Source organism: Pungitius pungitius, chromosome 21 (genome assembly GCF_949316345.1).
Source record: "Pungitius pungitius chromosome 21, fPunPun2.1, whole genome shotgun sequence".
Lineage (NCBI taxonomy): Eukaryota > Metazoa > Chordata > Actinopteri > Perciformes > Gasterosteidae > Pungitius > Pungitius pungitius.
The window spans coordinates 11133462-11148394 of record NC_084920.1 but is presented as its reverse complement, the minus strand read 5'-3'; the positions used below and the strand labels follow the sequence as shown (position 1 = coordinate 11148394).

The 14933-nt window shown below is 41.5% G+C and overlaps 38 non-coding genes across 38 annotated transcripts; all 38 read left to right on the top strand.

Annotated features, from left to right (window-relative positions):
* Positions 1–71: 71 nt before the first annotated feature.
* Positions 72–145, top strand: trnai-aau (transfer RNA isoleucine (anticodon AAU)). Its single transcript has one exon. It is a non-coding gene; the product is annotated as a tRNA-Ile (tRNA).
* A 180-nt stretch (positions 146–325) lies between these two features.
* On the top strand, positions 326–398 carry trnar-ucg (transfer RNA arginine (anticodon UCG)). The gene has a single exon. It is a non-coding gene; the product is annotated as a tRNA-Arg (tRNA).
* A 230-nt stretch (positions 399–628) lies between these two features.
* trnai-aau (transfer RNA isoleucine (anticodon AAU)) lies at positions 629–702 on the top strand. Its single transcript has one exon. It is a non-coding gene; the product is annotated as a tRNA-Ile (tRNA).
* A 180-nt stretch (positions 703–882) lies between these two features.
* trnar-ucg (transfer RNA arginine (anticodon UCG)) lies at positions 883–955 on the top strand. The gene has a single exon. It is a non-coding gene; the product is annotated as a tRNA-Arg (tRNA).
* Positions 956–1183: 228 nt separating this feature from the next.
* trnai-aau (transfer RNA isoleucine (anticodon AAU)) lies at positions 1184–1257 on the top strand. The gene has a single exon. It is a non-coding gene; the product is annotated as a tRNA-Ile (tRNA).
* A 553-nt stretch (positions 1258–1810) lies between these two features.
* Positions 1811–1884, top strand: trnai-aau (transfer RNA isoleucine (anticodon AAU)). The gene has a single exon. It is a non-coding gene; the product is annotated as a tRNA-Ile (tRNA).
* A 180-nt stretch (positions 1885–2064) lies between these two features.
* trnar-ucg (transfer RNA arginine (anticodon UCG)) lies at positions 2065–2137 on the top strand. The gene has a single exon. It is a non-coding gene; the product is annotated as a tRNA-Arg (tRNA).
* A 230-nt stretch (positions 2138–2367) lies between these two features.
* On the top strand, positions 2368–2441 carry trnai-aau (transfer RNA isoleucine (anticodon AAU)). Its single transcript has one exon. It is a non-coding gene; the product is annotated as a tRNA-Ile (tRNA).
* Positions 2442–2621: 180 nt separating this feature from the next.
* Positions 2622–2694, top strand: trnar-ucg (transfer RNA arginine (anticodon UCG)). The gene has a single exon. It is a non-coding gene; the product is annotated as a tRNA-Arg (tRNA).
* A 230-nt stretch (positions 2695–2924) lies between these two features.
* On the top strand, positions 2925–2998 carry trnai-aau (transfer RNA isoleucine (anticodon AAU)). The gene has a single exon. It is a non-coding gene; the product is annotated as a tRNA-Ile (tRNA).
* Positions 2999–3557: 559 nt separating this feature from the next.
* On the top strand, positions 3558–3631 carry trnai-aau (transfer RNA isoleucine (anticodon AAU)). Its single transcript has one exon. It is a non-coding gene; the product is annotated as a tRNA-Ile (tRNA).
* Positions 3632–3811: 180 nt separating this feature from the next.
* trnar-ucg (transfer RNA arginine (anticodon UCG)) lies at positions 3812–3884 on the top strand. Its single transcript has one exon. It is a non-coding gene; the product is annotated as a tRNA-Arg (tRNA).
* A 231-nt stretch (positions 3885–4115) lies between these two features.
* On the top strand, positions 4116–4189 carry trnai-aau (transfer RNA isoleucine (anticodon AAU)). Its single transcript has one exon. It is a non-coding gene; the product is annotated as a tRNA-Ile (tRNA).
* A 661-nt stretch (positions 4190–4850) lies between these two features.
* trnai-aau (transfer RNA isoleucine (anticodon AAU)) lies at positions 4851–4924 on the top strand. Its single transcript has one exon. It is a non-coding gene; the product is annotated as a tRNA-Ile (tRNA).
* A 255-nt stretch (positions 4925–5179) lies between these two features.
* Positions 5180–5252, top strand: trnar-ucg (transfer RNA arginine (anticodon UCG)). The gene has a single exon. It is a non-coding gene; the product is annotated as a tRNA-Arg (tRNA).
* A 231-nt stretch (positions 5253–5483) lies between these two features.
* On the top strand, positions 5484–5557 carry trnai-aau (transfer RNA isoleucine (anticodon AAU)). The gene has a single exon. It is a non-coding gene; the product is annotated as a tRNA-Ile (tRNA).
* A 483-nt stretch (positions 5558–6040) lies between these two features.
* trnai-aau (transfer RNA isoleucine (anticodon AAU)) lies at positions 6041–6114 on the top strand. Its single transcript has one exon. It is a non-coding gene; the product is annotated as a tRNA-Ile (tRNA).
* A 180-nt stretch (positions 6115–6294) lies between these two features.
* On the top strand, positions 6295–6367 carry trnar-ucg (transfer RNA arginine (anticodon UCG)). The gene has a single exon. It is a non-coding gene; the product is annotated as a tRNA-Arg (tRNA).
* Positions 6368–6598: 231 nt separating this feature from the next.
* On the top strand, positions 6599–6672 carry trnai-aau (transfer RNA isoleucine (anticodon AAU)). Its single transcript has one exon. It is a non-coding gene; the product is annotated as a tRNA-Ile (tRNA).
* Positions 6673–7333: 661 nt separating this feature from the next.
* Positions 7334–7407, top strand: trnai-aau (transfer RNA isoleucine (anticodon AAU)). The gene has a single exon. It is a non-coding gene; the product is annotated as a tRNA-Ile (tRNA).
* Positions 7408–7662: 255 nt separating this feature from the next.
* On the top strand, positions 7663–7735 carry trnar-ucg (transfer RNA arginine (anticodon UCG)). The gene has a single exon. It is a non-coding gene; the product is annotated as a tRNA-Arg (tRNA).
* Positions 7736–7966: 231 nt separating this feature from the next.
* Positions 7967–8040, top strand: trnai-aau (transfer RNA isoleucine (anticodon AAU)). The gene has a single exon. It is a non-coding gene; the product is annotated as a tRNA-Ile (tRNA).
* A 357-nt stretch (positions 8041–8397) lies between these two features.
* On the top strand, positions 8398–8470 carry trnar-ucg (transfer RNA arginine (anticodon UCG)). The gene has a single exon. It is a non-coding gene; the product is annotated as a tRNA-Arg (tRNA).
* A 231-nt stretch (positions 8471–8701) lies between these two features.
* trnai-aau (transfer RNA isoleucine (anticodon AAU)) lies at positions 8702–8775 on the top strand. Its single transcript has one exon. It is a non-coding gene; the product is annotated as a tRNA-Ile (tRNA).
* Positions 8776–9430: 655 nt separating this feature from the next.
* trnai-aau (transfer RNA isoleucine (anticodon AAU)) lies at positions 9431–9504 on the top strand. The gene has a single exon. It is a non-coding gene; the product is annotated as a tRNA-Ile (tRNA).
* Positions 9505–9684: 180 nt separating this feature from the next.
* Positions 9685–9757, top strand: trnar-ucg (transfer RNA arginine (anticodon UCG)). Its single transcript has one exon. It is a non-coding gene; the product is annotated as a tRNA-Arg (tRNA).
* A 231-nt stretch (positions 9758–9988) lies between these two features.
* trnai-aau (transfer RNA isoleucine (anticodon AAU)) lies at positions 9989–10062 on the top strand. The gene has a single exon. It is a non-coding gene; the product is annotated as a tRNA-Ile (tRNA).
* Positions 10063–10717: 655 nt separating this feature from the next.
* trnai-aau (transfer RNA isoleucine (anticodon AAU)) lies at positions 10718–10791 on the top strand. The gene has a single exon. It is a non-coding gene; the product is annotated as a tRNA-Ile (tRNA).
* Positions 10792–10971: 180 nt separating this feature from the next.
* On the top strand, positions 10972–11044 carry trnar-ucg (transfer RNA arginine (anticodon UCG)). The gene has a single exon. It is a non-coding gene; the product is annotated as a tRNA-Arg (tRNA).
* A 231-nt stretch (positions 11045–11275) lies between these two features.
* On the top strand, positions 11276–11349 carry trnai-aau (transfer RNA isoleucine (anticodon AAU)). The gene has a single exon. It is a non-coding gene; the product is annotated as a tRNA-Ile (tRNA).
* Positions 11350–12004: 655 nt separating this feature from the next.
* trnai-aau (transfer RNA isoleucine (anticodon AAU)) lies at positions 12005–12078 on the top strand. Its single transcript has one exon. It is a non-coding gene; the product is annotated as a tRNA-Ile (tRNA).
* A 180-nt stretch (positions 12079–12258) lies between these two features.
* Positions 12259–12331, top strand: trnar-ucg (transfer RNA arginine (anticodon UCG)). Its single transcript has one exon. It is a non-coding gene; the product is annotated as a tRNA-Arg (tRNA).
* Positions 12332–12562: 231 nt separating this feature from the next.
* trnai-aau (transfer RNA isoleucine (anticodon AAU)) lies at positions 12563–12636 on the top strand. Its single transcript has one exon. It is a non-coding gene; the product is annotated as a tRNA-Ile (tRNA).
* Positions 12637–13291: 655 nt separating this feature from the next.
* trnai-aau (transfer RNA isoleucine (anticodon AAU)) lies at positions 13292–13365 on the top strand. The gene has a single exon. It is a non-coding gene; the product is annotated as a tRNA-Ile (tRNA).
* Positions 13366–13545: 180 nt separating this feature from the next.
* trnar-ucg (transfer RNA arginine (anticodon UCG)) lies at positions 13546–13618 on the top strand. Its single transcript has one exon. It is a non-coding gene; the product is annotated as a tRNA-Arg (tRNA).
* Positions 13619–13849: 231 nt separating this feature from the next.
* Positions 13850–13923, top strand: trnai-aau (transfer RNA isoleucine (anticodon AAU)). Its single transcript has one exon. It is a non-coding gene; the product is annotated as a tRNA-Ile (tRNA).
* Positions 13924–14578: 655 nt separating this feature from the next.
* On the top strand, positions 14579–14652 carry trnai-aau (transfer RNA isoleucine (anticodon AAU)). The gene has a single exon. It is a non-coding gene; the product is annotated as a tRNA-Ile (tRNA).
* Positions 14653–14832: 180 nt separating this feature from the next.
* On the top strand, positions 14833–14905 carry trnar-ucg (transfer RNA arginine (anticodon UCG)). Its single transcript has one exon. It is a non-coding gene; the product is annotated as a tRNA-Arg (tRNA).
* Positions 14906–14933: the final 28 nt, after the last annotated feature.

The following is a 14933-nucleotide window of genomic DNA, read 5'->3' as shown; positions in this document are numbered from 1 at the left end:
CCTGCATTTTAGAACGTCTTTTCTGGAAAACTGTCTGGATTTAGTGGAGTTGGATGAGACCTTTAGGCATGGGCCGGTTAGCTCAGATGGTCAGAGCGTGGTGCTAATAACGCCAAGGTCATGGGTTCAATCCCCATACTGGCCAACAATATGGAAAGGCTAGTTTATCACACCTAAAGACGATCAAAAACTGGTAACATTTTGCTAGGTAACATGCTTGAAAAAAATACAAATGATAAGGTATGTTTTCAAAGATTCCACTGTGCCCCAATCGTTTTTCAATTTTACAATAGCACTTGTAAAATGTGAAAGTCTTGCTTTCTGCGACCACGTGGCCTAATGGACAAGGCGTCTGACTTCGGATCAGAAGATTGAGGGTTCGAGTCCCTTCGTGGTTGACAATTGCAAGTTCTTCGTAAGAAGCTTGGTGAAACTATGTATTGTATCTGCTGGAAGCGTCAATGCTCCCAACAAATGACATTTCCTTTTGCTTCTTCAATGGGAACTTTACAACTGAAGATGATAGGCACTGACACTCAGTTGACAGTTTTATGCTGCCTGCATTTTAGAACGTCTTTTCTGGAAAACTGTCTGGATTTAGTGGAGTTGGATGAGACCTTTAGGCATGGGCCGGTTAGCTCAGATGGTCAGAGCGTGGTGCTAATAACGCCAAGGTCATGGGTTCAATCCCCATACTGGCCAACAATATGGAAAGGCTAGTTTATCACACCTAAAGATGATGAAAAACTGGTAACATTTTGCTGGGTAACATGCTTGAAAAAAGTACAAATGATAATGTATGTTTTCAAAGATTCCACTGTGCCCCAATCGTTTTTCAATTTTATAATAGCACTTGTAAAATGTGAAAGTCTTGCTTTCTGTGACCACGTGGCCTAATGGACAAGGCGTCTGACTTCGGATCAGAAGATTGAGGGTTCGAGTCCCTTCGTGGTTGAAAATTGGAAGTTCTTCGTAAGAAGCTTGGTGAAGCTATGTATTGTATCTGCTGGAAGCGTCAATGCTCCCAACAAATGACATTTCCTTTTGCTTCTTCAATGGGAACTTTACAACTGAAGATGATAGGCACTGACACAGTTGACAGTTTTATGCTGCCTGCATTTTAGAACGTCTTTTGTGGAAAACTGTCTGGATTTAGTGGAGTTGGATGAGACCTTTAGGCATGGGCCGGTTAGCTCAGATGGTCAGAGCGTGGTGCTAATAACGCCAAGGTCATGGGTTCAATCCCCATACTGGCCAACAATTTGGAAAGGGTAGAAAACAACCTCCAACTATTTAGTGTTATTTGCGCTTAACAAAAGCTTTTATTGCAAGGAAAAGTCCAGCAAGTAGTTTATCACACCTAAAGACGATCAAAAACTGGAAACATTTTGCTAGGTAACATGCTTGAAAAAAATACAAATGATAAGGTATGTTTTCAAAGATTCCATTGTGCCCCAATCGTTTTTCAATTGTACAATAGCACTTGTAAAATGTGAAAGTCTTTCTTTCTGCGACTACGTGGCCTAATGGACAAGGAGTCTGACTTCGGATCAGAAGATTGAGGGTTCGAGTCCCTTTGTGGTTGACAATTGCAAGTTCTTCGTAAGAAGCTTGGTGAAAGTATGTATTGTATCTGCTGGAAGCGTCAATGCTCCCAACACAATGGCTTTTGCTTCCTCAATGGGAACTTTGCAACTGAAGATGATAGGCACTCACACTCAGTTGACAGTTTTATGCTGCCTGCATTTTAGAACGTCTTTTCTGGAAAACTGTCTGGATTTAGTGGAGTTGGATGAGACCTTTAGGCATGGGCCGGTTAGCTCAGATGGTCAGAGCGTGGTGCTAATAACGCCAAGGTCATGGGTTCAATCCCCATACTGGCCAACAATATGGAAAGGCTAGTTTATCACACCTAAAGACGATCAAAAACTGGTAACATTTTGCTAGGTAACATGCTTGAAAAAAATACAAATGATAAGGTATGTTTTCAAAGATTCCACTGTGCCCCAATCGTTTTTCAATTTTACAATAGCACTTGTAAAATGTGAAAGTCTTGCTTTCTGCGACCACGTGGCCTAATGGACAAGGCGTCTGACTTCGGATCAGAAGATTGAGGGTTCGAGTCCCTTCGTGGTTGACAATTGCAAGTTCTTCGTAAGAAGCTTGGTGAAACTATGTATTGTATCTGCTGGAAGCGTCAATGCTCCCAACAAATGACATTTCCTTTTGCTTCTTCAATGGGAACTTTACAACTGAAGATGATAGGCACTGACACTCAGTTGACAGTTTTATGCTGCCTGCATTTTAGAACGTCTTTTCTGGAAAACTGTCTGGATTTAGTGGAGTTGGATGAGACCTTTAGGCATGGGCCGGTTAGCTCAGATGGTCAGAGCGTGGTGCTAATAACGCCAAGGTCATGGGTTCAATCCCCATACTGGCCAACAATATGGAAAGGCTAGTTTATCACACCTAAAGATGATCAAAAACTGGTAACATTTTGCTGGGTAACATGCTTGAAAAAAGTACAAATGATAATGTATGTTTTCAAAGATTCCACTGTGCCCCAATCGTTTTTCAATTTTATAATAGCACTTGTAAAATGTGAAAGTCTTGCTTTCTGTGACCACGTGGCCTAATGGACAAGGCGTCTGACTTCGGATCAGAAGATTGAGGGTTCGAGTCCCTTCGTGGTTGAAAATTGGAAGTTCTTCGTAAGAAGCTTGGTGAAGCTATGTATTGTATCTGCTGGAAGCGTCAATGCTCCCAACAAATGACATTTCCTTTTGCTTCTTCAATGGGAACTTTACAACTGAAGATGATAGGCACTGACACTCAGTTGACAGTTTTATGCTGCCTGCATTTTAGAACGTCTTTTGTGGAAAACTGTCTGGATTTAGTGGAGTTGGATGAGACCTTTAGGCATGGGCCGGTTAGCTCAGATGGTCAGAGCGTGGTGCTAATAACGCCAAGGTCATGGGTTCAATCCCCATACTGGCCAACAATATGGAAAGGGTAGAAAACAACCTCCAACTATTTAGTGTTATTTGCGCTTAACAAAAGCTTTTATTGCAAGGAAAAGTCCAGCAAGTAGTTTATCACACCTAAAGACGATCAAAAACTGGAAACATTTTGCTAGGTAACATGCTTGAAAAAAATACAAATGATAAGGTATGTTTTCAAAGATTCCATTGTGCCCCAATCGTTTTTCAATTGTACAATAGCACTTGTAAAATGTGAAAGTCTTTCTTTCTGCGACTACGTGGCCTAATGGACAAGGAGTCTGACTTCGGATCAGAAGATTGAGGGTTCGAGTCCCTTTGTGGTTGACAATTGGAAGTTCGTCGAAAGAAGTTTGGTGAAACCATGAATTGTATCTGCTAGAAGCGTCAATGCTCCCAACACAATGGCATTTCCTTTTGCTTCCTCAATGGGAACTTTGCAACTGAAGATGGTAGGCACTCACACTCAGTTGACAGTTTTATGCTGCCTGCATTTTAGAACGTCTTTTCTGGAAAACTGTCTGGATTTAGTGGAGTTGGATGAGACCTTTAGGCATGGGCCGGTTAGCTCAGATGGTCAGAGCGTGGTGCTAATAACGCCGAGGTCATGGGTTCAATCCCCATACTGGCCAACAATATGGAAAGGCTAGTTTATCACACCTAAAGACGATCAAAAACTGGTAACATTTTGCTGGGTAACATGCTTGAAAAAAGTACAAATGATAAGGTATGTTTTCAAAGATTCCACTGTGCCCCAATCGTTTTTCAATTTTATAATAGCACTTCTAAAATGTGAAAGTCTTGCTTTCTGTGACCACGTGGCCTAATGGACAAGGCGTCTGACTTCGGATCAGAAGATTGAGGGTTCGAGTCCCTTCGTGGTTGAAAATTGGAAGTTCGTCGAAAGAAGCTTGGTGAAACCATGAATTGTATCTGCTAGAAGCGTCAATGCTCCCAACACAATGGCATTTCCTTTTGCTTCCTCAATGGGAACTTTGCAACTGAAGATGATAGGCACTCACACTCAGTTGACAGTTTTATGCTGCCTGCATTTTAGAACGTCTTTTGTGGAAAACTGTCTGGATTTAGTGGAGTTGGATGTGACCTTTGAGCATGGGCCGGTTAGCTCAGATGGTTAGAGCGTGGTGCTAATAACGCCAAGGTCATGGGTTCAATCCCCATACTGGCCAACAATATGGAAAGGGTTGAAACGACTTCCAACTATTTAGTGTTATTTGCGCTTAACAAAAGCTTTTATTGCAAGGAAAAGTCCAAAAGAAAGTCAGCTGCTAGTTCATGCTCCCCAAGTTTAATAATCTACCTTCATCCAAAGAATTTTTGTGTGAAAAACCCATCCGTCCTCTCTACTAAAGCCCAGCAAGTAGTTTATCACACCTAAAGACGATCAAAAACTGGTAACATTTTGCTAGGTAACATGCTTGAAAAAAATACAAATGATAATGTATGTTTTCAAAGATTCCACTGTGCCCCAATCGTTTTTCAATTTTACAATAGCACTTGTAAAATGTGAAATTCTTGCTTTCTGCGACCACGTGGCCTAATGGATAAGGCGTCTGACTTAGGATCAGAAGATTCAGGGTTCGAGTCCCTTCGTGGTTGACAATTGCAAGTTCTTCGTGAGAAGCTTGGTAAAACCATGAATTGTATCTGCTAGAAGCGTCAATGCTCCCAACACAATGGCATTTCGTTTTGCTTCCTCAATGGGAACTTTGCAACTGAAGATGATAGGCACTCACACTCAGTTGACAGTTTTATTATGCTTGCATTTTAGAATGTCTTTTCTGGAAAACTGTCTGGATTTAGTGGAGTTGGATGAGACCTTTAGGCATGGGCCGGTTAGCTCAGATGGTCAGAGCGTGGTGCTAATAACGCCAAGGTCATGGGTTCAATCCCCATACTGGCCAACAATATGGAAAGGGTTGAAAACGACTTCCAACTATTTAATGTTATTTGCGCTTAACAAAAGCTTTTATTGCAAGGAAAAGTCCAGCAAGTAGTTTATCACACCTAAAGACGATCAAAAACTGGTAACATTTTGCTGGGTAACATGCTTGAAAAAAGTACAAATGATAATGTATGTTTTCAAAGATTCCACTGTGTCCCAATCGTTTTTCAATTTTATAATAGCACTTCTAAAATGTGAAAGTCTTGCTTTCTGTGACCACGTGGCCTAATGGACAAGGCGTCTGACTTCGGATCAGAAGATTGAGGGTTCGAGTCCCTTCGTGGTTGAAAATTGGAAGTTCGTCGAAAGAAGTTTGGTGAAACCATGAATTGTATCTGCTAGAAGCGTCAATGCTCCCAACACAATGGCATTTCCTTTTGCTTCCTCAATGGGAACTTTGCAACTGAAGATGGTAGGCACTCACACTCAGTTGACAGTTTTATGCTGCCTGCATTTTAGAACGTCTTTTCTGGAAAACTGTCTGGATTTAGTGGAGTTGGATGAGACCTTTAGGCATGGGCCGGTTAGCTCAGATGGTCAGAGCGTGGTGCTAATAACGCCGAGGTCATGGGTTCAATCCCCATACTGGCCAACAATATGGAAAGGCTAGTTTATCACACCTAAAGACGATCAAAAACTGGTAACATTTTGCTGGGTAACATGCTTGAAAAAAGTACAAATGATAATGTATGTTTTCAAAGATTCCACTGTGCCCCAATCGTTTTTCAATTTTACAATAGCACTTGTAAAATGTGAAATTCTTGCTTTCTGCGACCACGTGGCCTAATGGATAAGGCGTCTGACTTAGGATCAGAAGATTCAGGGTTCGAGTCCCTTCGTGGTTGACAATTGCAAGTTCTTCGTAAGATGCTTGGTGAAACAATGAATTGTATCTGCTAGAAACGTCAATGCTCCCAACAAATGACGTTTCCTTTTGCATCTTCAATGGGAACTTTACAACTGAAGATGATAGGCACTGACACTCAGTTGACAGTTTTATGCTGCCTGCATTTTAGAACGTCTTTTCTGGAAAACTGTCTGGATTTAGTGGAGTTGGATGAGACCTTTAGGCATGGGCCGGTTAGCTCAGATGGTCAGAGCGTGGTGCTAATAACGCCAAGGTCATGGGTTCAATCCCCATACTGGCCAACAATATGGAAAGGCTAGTTTATCACACCTAAAGACGATCAAAAACTGGTAACATTTTGCTGGGTAACATGCTTGAAAAAAGTACAAATGATAATGTATGTTTTCAAAGATTCCACTGTGCCCCAATCGTTTTTCAATTTTATAATAGCACTTCTAAAATGTGAAAGTCTTGATTTCTGTGGCCACGTGGCCTAATGGACAAGGCGTCTGACTTCGGATCAGAAGATTGAGGGTTCGAGTCCCTTCGTGGTTGAAAATTGGAAGTTCGTCGAAAGAAGCTTGGTGAAACCATGAATTGTATCTGCTAGAAGCGTCAATGCTCCCAACACAATGGCATTTCCTTTTGCTTCCTCAATGGGAACTTTGCAACTGAAGATGATAGGCACTCACACTCAGTTGACAGTTTTATGCTGCCTGCATTTTAGAACGTCTTTTGTGGAAAACTGTCTGGATTTAGTGGAGTTGGATGTGACCTTTGAGCATGGGCCGGTTAGCTCAGATGGTTAGAGCGTGGTGCTAATAACGCCAAGGTCATGGGTTCAATCCCCATACTGGCCAACAATATGGAAAGGGTTGAAACGACCTCCAACTATTTAGTGTTATTTGCGCTTAACAAAAGCTTTTATTGCAAGGAAAAGTCCAAAAGAAAGTCAGCTGCTAGTTCATGCTCCCCAAGTTTAATAATCTACCTTCATCCAAAGAATTTTTGTGTGAAAAACCCATCCGTCCTCTCTACTAAAGCCCAGCAAGTAGTTTATCACACCTAAAGACGATCAAAAACTGGTAACATTTTGCTAGGTAACATGCTTGAAAAAAATACAAATGATAATGTATGTTTTCAAAGATTCCACTGTGCCCCAATCGTTTTTCAATTTTACAATAGCACTTGTAAAATGTGAAATTCTTGCTTTCTGCGACCACGTGGCCTAATGGATAAGGCGTCTGACTTAGGATCAGAAGATTCAGGGTTCGAGTCCCTTCGTGGTTGACAATTGCAAGTTCTTCGTGAGAAGCTTGGTAAAACCATGAATTGTATCTGCTAGAAGCGTCAATGCTCCCAACACAATGGCATTTCCTTTTGCTTCCTCAATGGTAACTTTGCAACTGAAGATGATAGGCACTCACACTCAGTTGACAGTTTTATTATGCTTGCATTTTAGAATGTCTTTTCTGGAAAACTGTCTGGATTTAGTGGAGTTGGATGAGACCTTTAGGCATGGGCCGGTTAGCTCAGATGGTCAGAGCGTGGTGCTAATAACGCCAAGGTCATGGGTTCAATCCCCATACTGGCCAACAATATGGAAAGGGTTGAAAACGACTTCCAACTATTTAATGTTATTTGCGCTTAACAAAAGCTTTTATTGCAAGGAAAAGTCCAGCAAGTAGTTTATCACACCTAAAGACGATCAAAAACTGGTAACATTTTGCTGGGTAACATGCTTGAAAAAAGTACAAATGATAATGTATGTTTTCAAAGATTCCACTGTGCCCCAATCGTTTTTCAATTTTATAATAGCACTTCTAAAATGTGAAAGTCTTGCTTTCTGTGACCACGTGGCCTAATGGACAAGGCGTCTGACTTCGGATCAGAAGATTGAGGGTTCGAGTCCCTTCGTGGTTGAAAATTGGAAGTTCGTCGAAAGAAGTTTGGTGAAACCATGAATTGTATCTGCTAGAAGCGTCAATGCTCCCAACACAATGGCATTTCCTTTTGCTTCCTCAATGGGAACTTTGCAACTGAAGATGGTAGGCACTCACACTCAGTTGACAGTTTTATGCTGCCTGCATTTTAGAACGTCTTTTGTGGAAAACTGTCTGGATTTAGTGGAGTTGGATGTGACCTTTGAGCATGGGCCGGTTAGCTCAGATGGTTAGAGCGTGGTGCTAATAACGCCAAGGTCATGGGTTCAATCCCCATACTGGCCAACAATATGGAAAGGGTTGAAACGACCTCCAACTATTTAGTGTTATTTGCGCTTAACAAAAGCTTTTATTGCAAGGAAAAGTCCAAAAGAAAGTCAGCTGCTAGTTCATGCTCCCCAAGTTTAATAATCTACCTTCATCCAAAGAATTTTTGTGTGAAAAACCCATCCGTCCTCTCTACTAAAGCCCAGCAAGTAGTTTATCACACCTAAAGACGATCAAAAACTGGTAACATTTTGCTAGGTAACATGCTTGAAAAAAATACAAATGATAATGTATGTTTTCAAAGATTCCACTGTGCCCCAATCGTTTTTCAATTTTACAATAGCACTTGTAAAATGTGAAATTCTTGCTTTCTGCGACCACGTGGCCTAATGGACAAGGCGTCTGACTTCGGATCAGAAGATTGAGGGTTCGAGTCCCTTCGTGGTTGAAAATTGGAAGTTCGTCGAAAGAAGTTTGGTGAAACCATGAATTGTATCTGCTAGAAGCGTCAATGCTCCCAACACAATGGCATTTCCTTTTGCTTCCTCAATGGGAACTTTGCAACTGAAGATGATAGGCACTCACACTCAGTTGACAGTTTTATGCTGCCTGCATTTTAGAACGTCTTTTGTGGAAAACTGTCTGGATTTAGTGGAGTTGGATGAGACCTTTGAGCATGGGCCGGTTAGCTCAGATGGTTAGAGCGTGGTGCTAATAACGCCAAGGTCATGGGTTCAATCCCCATACTGGCCAACAATATGGAAAGGGTTGAAACGACCTCCAACTATTTAGTGTTATTTGCGCTTAACAAAAGCTTTTATTGCAAGGAAAAGTCCAAAAGAAAGTCAGCTGCTAGTTCATGCTCCCCAAGTTTAATAATCTACCTTCATCCAAAGAATTTTTGTGTGAAAAACCCATCCGTCCTCTCTACTAAAGCCCAGCAAGTAGTTTATCACACCTAAAGACGATCAAAAACTGGTAACATTTTGCTAGGTAACATGCTTGAAAAAAATACAAATGATAATGTATGTTTTCAAAGATTCCACTGTGCCCCAATCGTTTTTCAATTTTACAATAGCACTTGTAAAATGTGAAATTCTTGCTTTCTGCGACCACGTGGCCTAATGGATAAGGCGTCTGACTTAGGATCAGAAGATTCAGGGTTCGAGTCCCTTCATGGTTGACAATTGCAAGTTCTTCGTGAGAAGCTTGGTGAAACTATGTATTGTATCTGCTGGAAGCGTCAATGCTCCCAACACAATGGCTTTTGCTTCCTCAATGGGAACTTTGCAACTGAAGATGATAGGCACTGACACTCAGTTGACAGTTTTATGCTGCCTGCATTTTAGAACGTCTTTTCTGGAAAACTGTCTGGATTTAGTGGAGTTGGATGAGACCTTTAGGCATGGGCCGGTTAGCTCAGATGGTCAGAGCGTGGTGCTAATAACGCCAAGGTCATGGGTTCAATCCCCATACTGGCCAACAATATGGAAAGGCTAGTTTATCACACCTAAAGACGATCAAAAACTGGTAACATTTTGCTGGGTAACATGCTTGAAAAAAGTACAAATGATAATGTATGTTTTCAAAGATTCCACTGTGCCCCAATCGTTTTTCAATTTTATAATAGCACTTCTAAAATGTGAAAGTCTTGATTTCTGTGGCCACGTGGCCTAATGGACAAGGCGTCTGACTTCGGATCAGAAGATTGAGGGTTCGAGTCCCTTCGTGGTTGAAAATTGGAAGTTCGTCGAAAGAAGCTTGGTGAAACCATGAATTGTATCTGCTAGAAGCGTCAATGCTCCCAACACAATGGCATTTCCTTTTGCTTCCTCAATGGGAACTTTGCAACTGAAGATGATAGGCACTCACACTCAGTTGACAGTTTTATGCTGCCTGCATTTTAGAACGTCTTTTGTGGAAAACTGTCTGGATTTAGTGGAGTTGGATGTGACCTTTGAGCATGGGCCGGTTAGCTCAGATGGTTAGAGCGTGGTGCTAATAACGCCAAGGTCATGGGTTCAATCCCCATACTGGCCAACAATATGGAAAGGGTTGAAACGACCTCCAACTATTTAGTGTTATTTGCGCTTAACAAAAGCTTTTATTGCAAGGAAAAGTCCAAAAGAAAGTCAGCTGCTAGTTCATGCTCCCCAAGTTTAATAATCTACCTTCATCCAAAGAATTTTTGTGTGAAAAACCCATCCGTCCTCTCTACTAAAGCCCAGCAAGTAGTTTATCACACCTAAAGACGATCAAAAACTGGTAACATTTTGCTAGGTAACATGCTTGAAAAAAATACAAATGATAATGTATGTTTTCAAAGATTCCACTGTGCCCCAATCGTTTTTCAATTTTACAATAGCACTTGTAAAATGTGAAATTCTTGCTTTCTGCGACCACGTGGCCTAATGGATAAGGCGTCTGACTTAGGATCAGAAGATTCAGGGTTCGAGTCCCTTCGTGGTTGACAATTGCAAGTTCTTCGTGAGAAGCTTGGTGAAACTATGTATTGTATCTGCTGGAAGCGTCAATGCTCCCAACACAATGGCTTTTGCTTCCTCAATGGGAACTTTGCAACTGAAGATGATAGGCACTGACACTCAGTTGACAGTTTTATGCTGCCTGCATTTTAGAACGTCTTTTCTGGAAAACTGTCTGGATTTAGTGGAGTTGGATGAGACCTTTAGGCATGGGCCGGTTAGCTCAGATGGTCAGAGCGTGGTGCTAATAACGCCAAGGTCATGGGTTCAATCCCCATACTGGCCAACAATATGGAAAGGCTAGTTTATCACACCTAAAGACGATCAAAAACTGGTAACATTTTGCTGGGTAACATGCTTGAAAAAAGTACAAATGATAATGTATGTTTTCAAAGATTCCACTGTGCCCCAATCGTTTTTCAATTTTATAATAGCACTTCTAAAATGTGAAAGTCTTGATTTCTGTGGCCACGTGGCCTAATGGACAAGGCGTCTGACTTCGGATCAGAAGATTGAGGGTTCGAGTCCCTTCGTGGTTGAAAATTGGAAGTTCGTCGAAAGAAGCTTGGTGAAACCATGAATTGTATCTGCTAGAAGCGTCAATGCTCCCAACACAATGGCATTTCCTTTTGCTTCCTCAATGGGAACTTTGCAACTGAAGATGATAGGCACTCACACTCAGTTGACAGTTTTATGCTGCCTGCATTTTAGAACGTCTTTTGTGGAAAACTGTCTGGATTTAGTGGAGTTGGATGTGACCTTTGAGCATGGGCCGGTTAGCTCAGATGGTTAGAGCGTGGTGCTAATAACGCCAAGGTCATGGGTTCAATCCCCATACTGGCCAACAATATGGAAAGGGTTGAAACGACCTCCAACTATTTAGTGTTATTTGCGCTTAACAAAAGCTTTTATTGCAAGGAAAAGTCCAAAAGAAAGTCAGCTGCTAGTTCATGCTCCCCAAGTTTAATAATCTACCTTCATCCAAAGAATTTTTGTGTGAAAAACCCATCCGTCCTCTCTACTAAAGCCCAGCAAGTAGTTTATCACACCTAAAGACGATCAAAAACTGGTAACATTTTGCTAGGTAACATGCTTGAAAAAAATACAAATGATAATGTATGTTTTCAAAGATTCCACTGTGCCCCAATCGTTTTTCAATTTTACAATAGCACTTGTAAAATGTGAAATTCTTGCTTTCTGCGACCACGTGGCCTAATGGATAAGGCGTCTGACTTAGGATCAGAAGATTCAGGGTTCGAGTCCCTTCGTGGTTGACAATTGCAAGTTCTTCGTGAGAAGCTTGGTGAAACTATGTATTGTATCTGCTGGAAGCGTCAATGCTCCCAACACAATGGCTTTTGCTTCCTCAATGGGAACTTTGCAACTGAAGATGATAGGCACTGACACTCAGTTGACAGTTTTATGCTGCCTGCATTTTAGAACGTCTTTTCTGGAAAACTGTCTGGATTTAGTGGAGTTGGATGAGACCTTTAGGCATGGGCCGGTTAGCTCAGATGGTCAGAGCGTGGTGCTAATAACGCCAAGGTCATGGGTTCAATCCCCATACTGGCCAACAATATGGAAAGGCTAGTTTATCACACCTAAAGACGATCAAAAACTGGTAACATTTTGCTGGGTAACATGCTTGAAAAAAGTACAAATGATAATGTATGTTTTCAAAGATTCCACTGTGCCCCAATCGTTTTTCAATTTTATAATAGCACTTCTAAAATGTGAAAGTCTTGATTTCTGTGGCCACGTGGCCTAATGGACAAGGCGTCTGACTTCGGATCAGAAGATTGAGGGTTCGAGTCCCTTCGTGGTTGAAAATTGGAAGTTCGTCGAAAGAAGCTTGGTGAAACCATGAATTGTATCTGCTAGAAGCGTCAATGCTCCCAACACAATGGCATTTCCTTTTGCTTCCTCAATGGGAACTTTGCAACTGAAGATGATAGGCACTCACACTCAGTTGACAGTTTTATGCTGCCTGCATTTTAGAACGTCTTTTGTGGAAAACTGTCTGGATTTAGTGGAGTTGGATGTGACCTTTGAGCATGGGCCGGTTAGCTCAGATGGTTAGAGCGTGGTGCTAATAACGCCAAGGTCATGGGTTCAATCCCCATACTGGCCAACAATATGGAAAGGGTTGAAACGACCTCCAACTATTTAGTGTTATTTGCGCTTAACAAAAGCTTTTATTGCAAGGAAAAGTCCAAAAGAAAGTCAGCTGCTAGTTCATGCTCCCCAAGTTTAATAATCTACCTTCATCCAAAGAATTTTTGTGTGAAAAACCCATCCGTCCTCTCTACTAAAGCCCAGCAAGTAGTTTATCACACCTAAAGACGATCAAAAACTGGTAACATTTTGCTAGGTAACATGCTTGAAAAAAATACAAATGATAATGTATGTTTTCAAAGATTCCACTGTGCCCCAATCGTTTTTCAATTTTACAATAGCACTTGTAAAATGTGAAATTCTTGCTTTCTGCGACCACGTGGCCTAATGGATAAGGCGTCTGACTTAGGATCAGAAGATTCAGGGTTCGAGTCCCTTCGTGGTTGACAATTGCAAGTTCTTCGTGAGAAGCTTGGTGAAACTATGTATTGTATCTGCTGGAAGCGTCAATGCTCCCAACACAATGGCTTTTGCTTCCTCAATGGGAACTTTGCAACTGAAGATGATAGGCACTGACACTCAGTTGACAGTTTTATGCTGCCTGCATTTTAGAACGTCTTTTCTGGAAAACTGTCTGGATTTAGTGGAGTTGGATGAGACCTTTAGGCATGGGCCGGTTAGCTCAGATGGTCAGAGCGTGGTGCTAATAACGCCAAGGTCATGGGTTCAATCCCCATACTGGCCAACAATATGGAAAGGCTAGTTTATCACACCTAAAGACGATCAAAAACTGGTAACATTTTGCTGGGTAACATGCTTGAAAAAAGTACAAATGATAATGTATGTTTTCAAAGATTCCACTGTGCCCCAATCGTTTTTCAATTTTATAATAGCACTTCTAAAATGTGAAAGTCTTGATTTCTGTGGCCACGTGGCCTAATGGACAAGGCGTCTGACTTCGGATCAGAAGATTGAGGGTTCGAGTCCCTTCGTGGTTGAAAATTGGAAGTTCGTCGAAAGAAGCTTGGTGAAACCATGAATTGTATCTGCTAGAAGCGTCAATGCTCCCAACACAATGGCATTTCCTTTTGCTTCCTCAATGGGAACTTTGCAACTGAAGATGATAGGCACTCACACTCAGTTGACAGTTTTATGCTGCCTGCATTTTAGAACGTCTTTTGTGGAAAACTGTCTGGATTTAGTGGAGTTGGATGTGACCTTTGAGCATGGGCCGGTTAGCTCAGATGGTTAGAGCGTGGTGCTAATAACGCCAAGGTCATGGGTTCAATCCCCATACTGGCCAACAATATGGAAAGGGTTGAAACGACCTCCAACTATTTAGTGTTATTTGCGCTTAACAAAAGCTTTTATTGCAAGGAAAAGTCCAAAAGAAAGTCAGCTGCTAGTTCATGCTCCCCAAGTTTAATAATCTACCTTCATCCAAAGAATTTTTGTGTGAAAAACCCATCCGTCCTCTCTACTAAAGCCCAGCAAGTAGTTTATCACACCTAAAGACGATCAAAAACTGGTAACATTTTGCTAGGTAACATGCTTGAAAAAAATACAAATGATAATGTATGTTTTCAAAGATTCCACTGTGCCCCAATCGTTTTTCAATTTTACAATAGCACTTGTAAAATGTGAAATTCTTGCTTTCTGCGACCACGTGGCCTAATGGATAAGGCGTCTGACTTAGGATCAGAAGATTCAGGGTTCGAGTCCCTTCGTGGTTGACAATTGCAAGTTCTTCGTGAGAAGCTTGGTGAAACTATGTATTGTATCTGCTGGAAGCGTCAATGCTCCCAACACAATGGCTTTTGCTTCCTCAATGGGAACTTTGCAACTGAAGATGATAGGCACTGACACTCAGTTGACAGTTTTATGCTGCCTGCATTTTAGAACGTCTTTTCTGGAAAACTGTCTGGATTTAGTGGAGTTGGATGAGACCTTTAGGCATGGGCCGGTTAGCTCAGATGGTCAGAGCGTGGTGCTAATAACGCCAAGGTCATGGGTTCAATCCCCATACTGGCCAACAATATGGAAAGGCTAGTTTATCACACCTAAAGACGATCAAAAACTGGTAACATTTTGCTGGGTAACATGCTTGAAAAAAGTACAAATGATAATGTATGTTTTCAAAGATTCCACTGTGCCCCAATCGTTTTTCAATTTTATAATAGCACTTCTAAAATGTGAAAGTCTTGATTTCTGTGGCCACGTGGCCTAATGGACAAGGCGTCTGACTTCGGATCAGAAGATTGAGGGTTCGAGTCCCTTCGTGGTTGAAAATTGGAAGTTCGTCGAAAGAAGCTT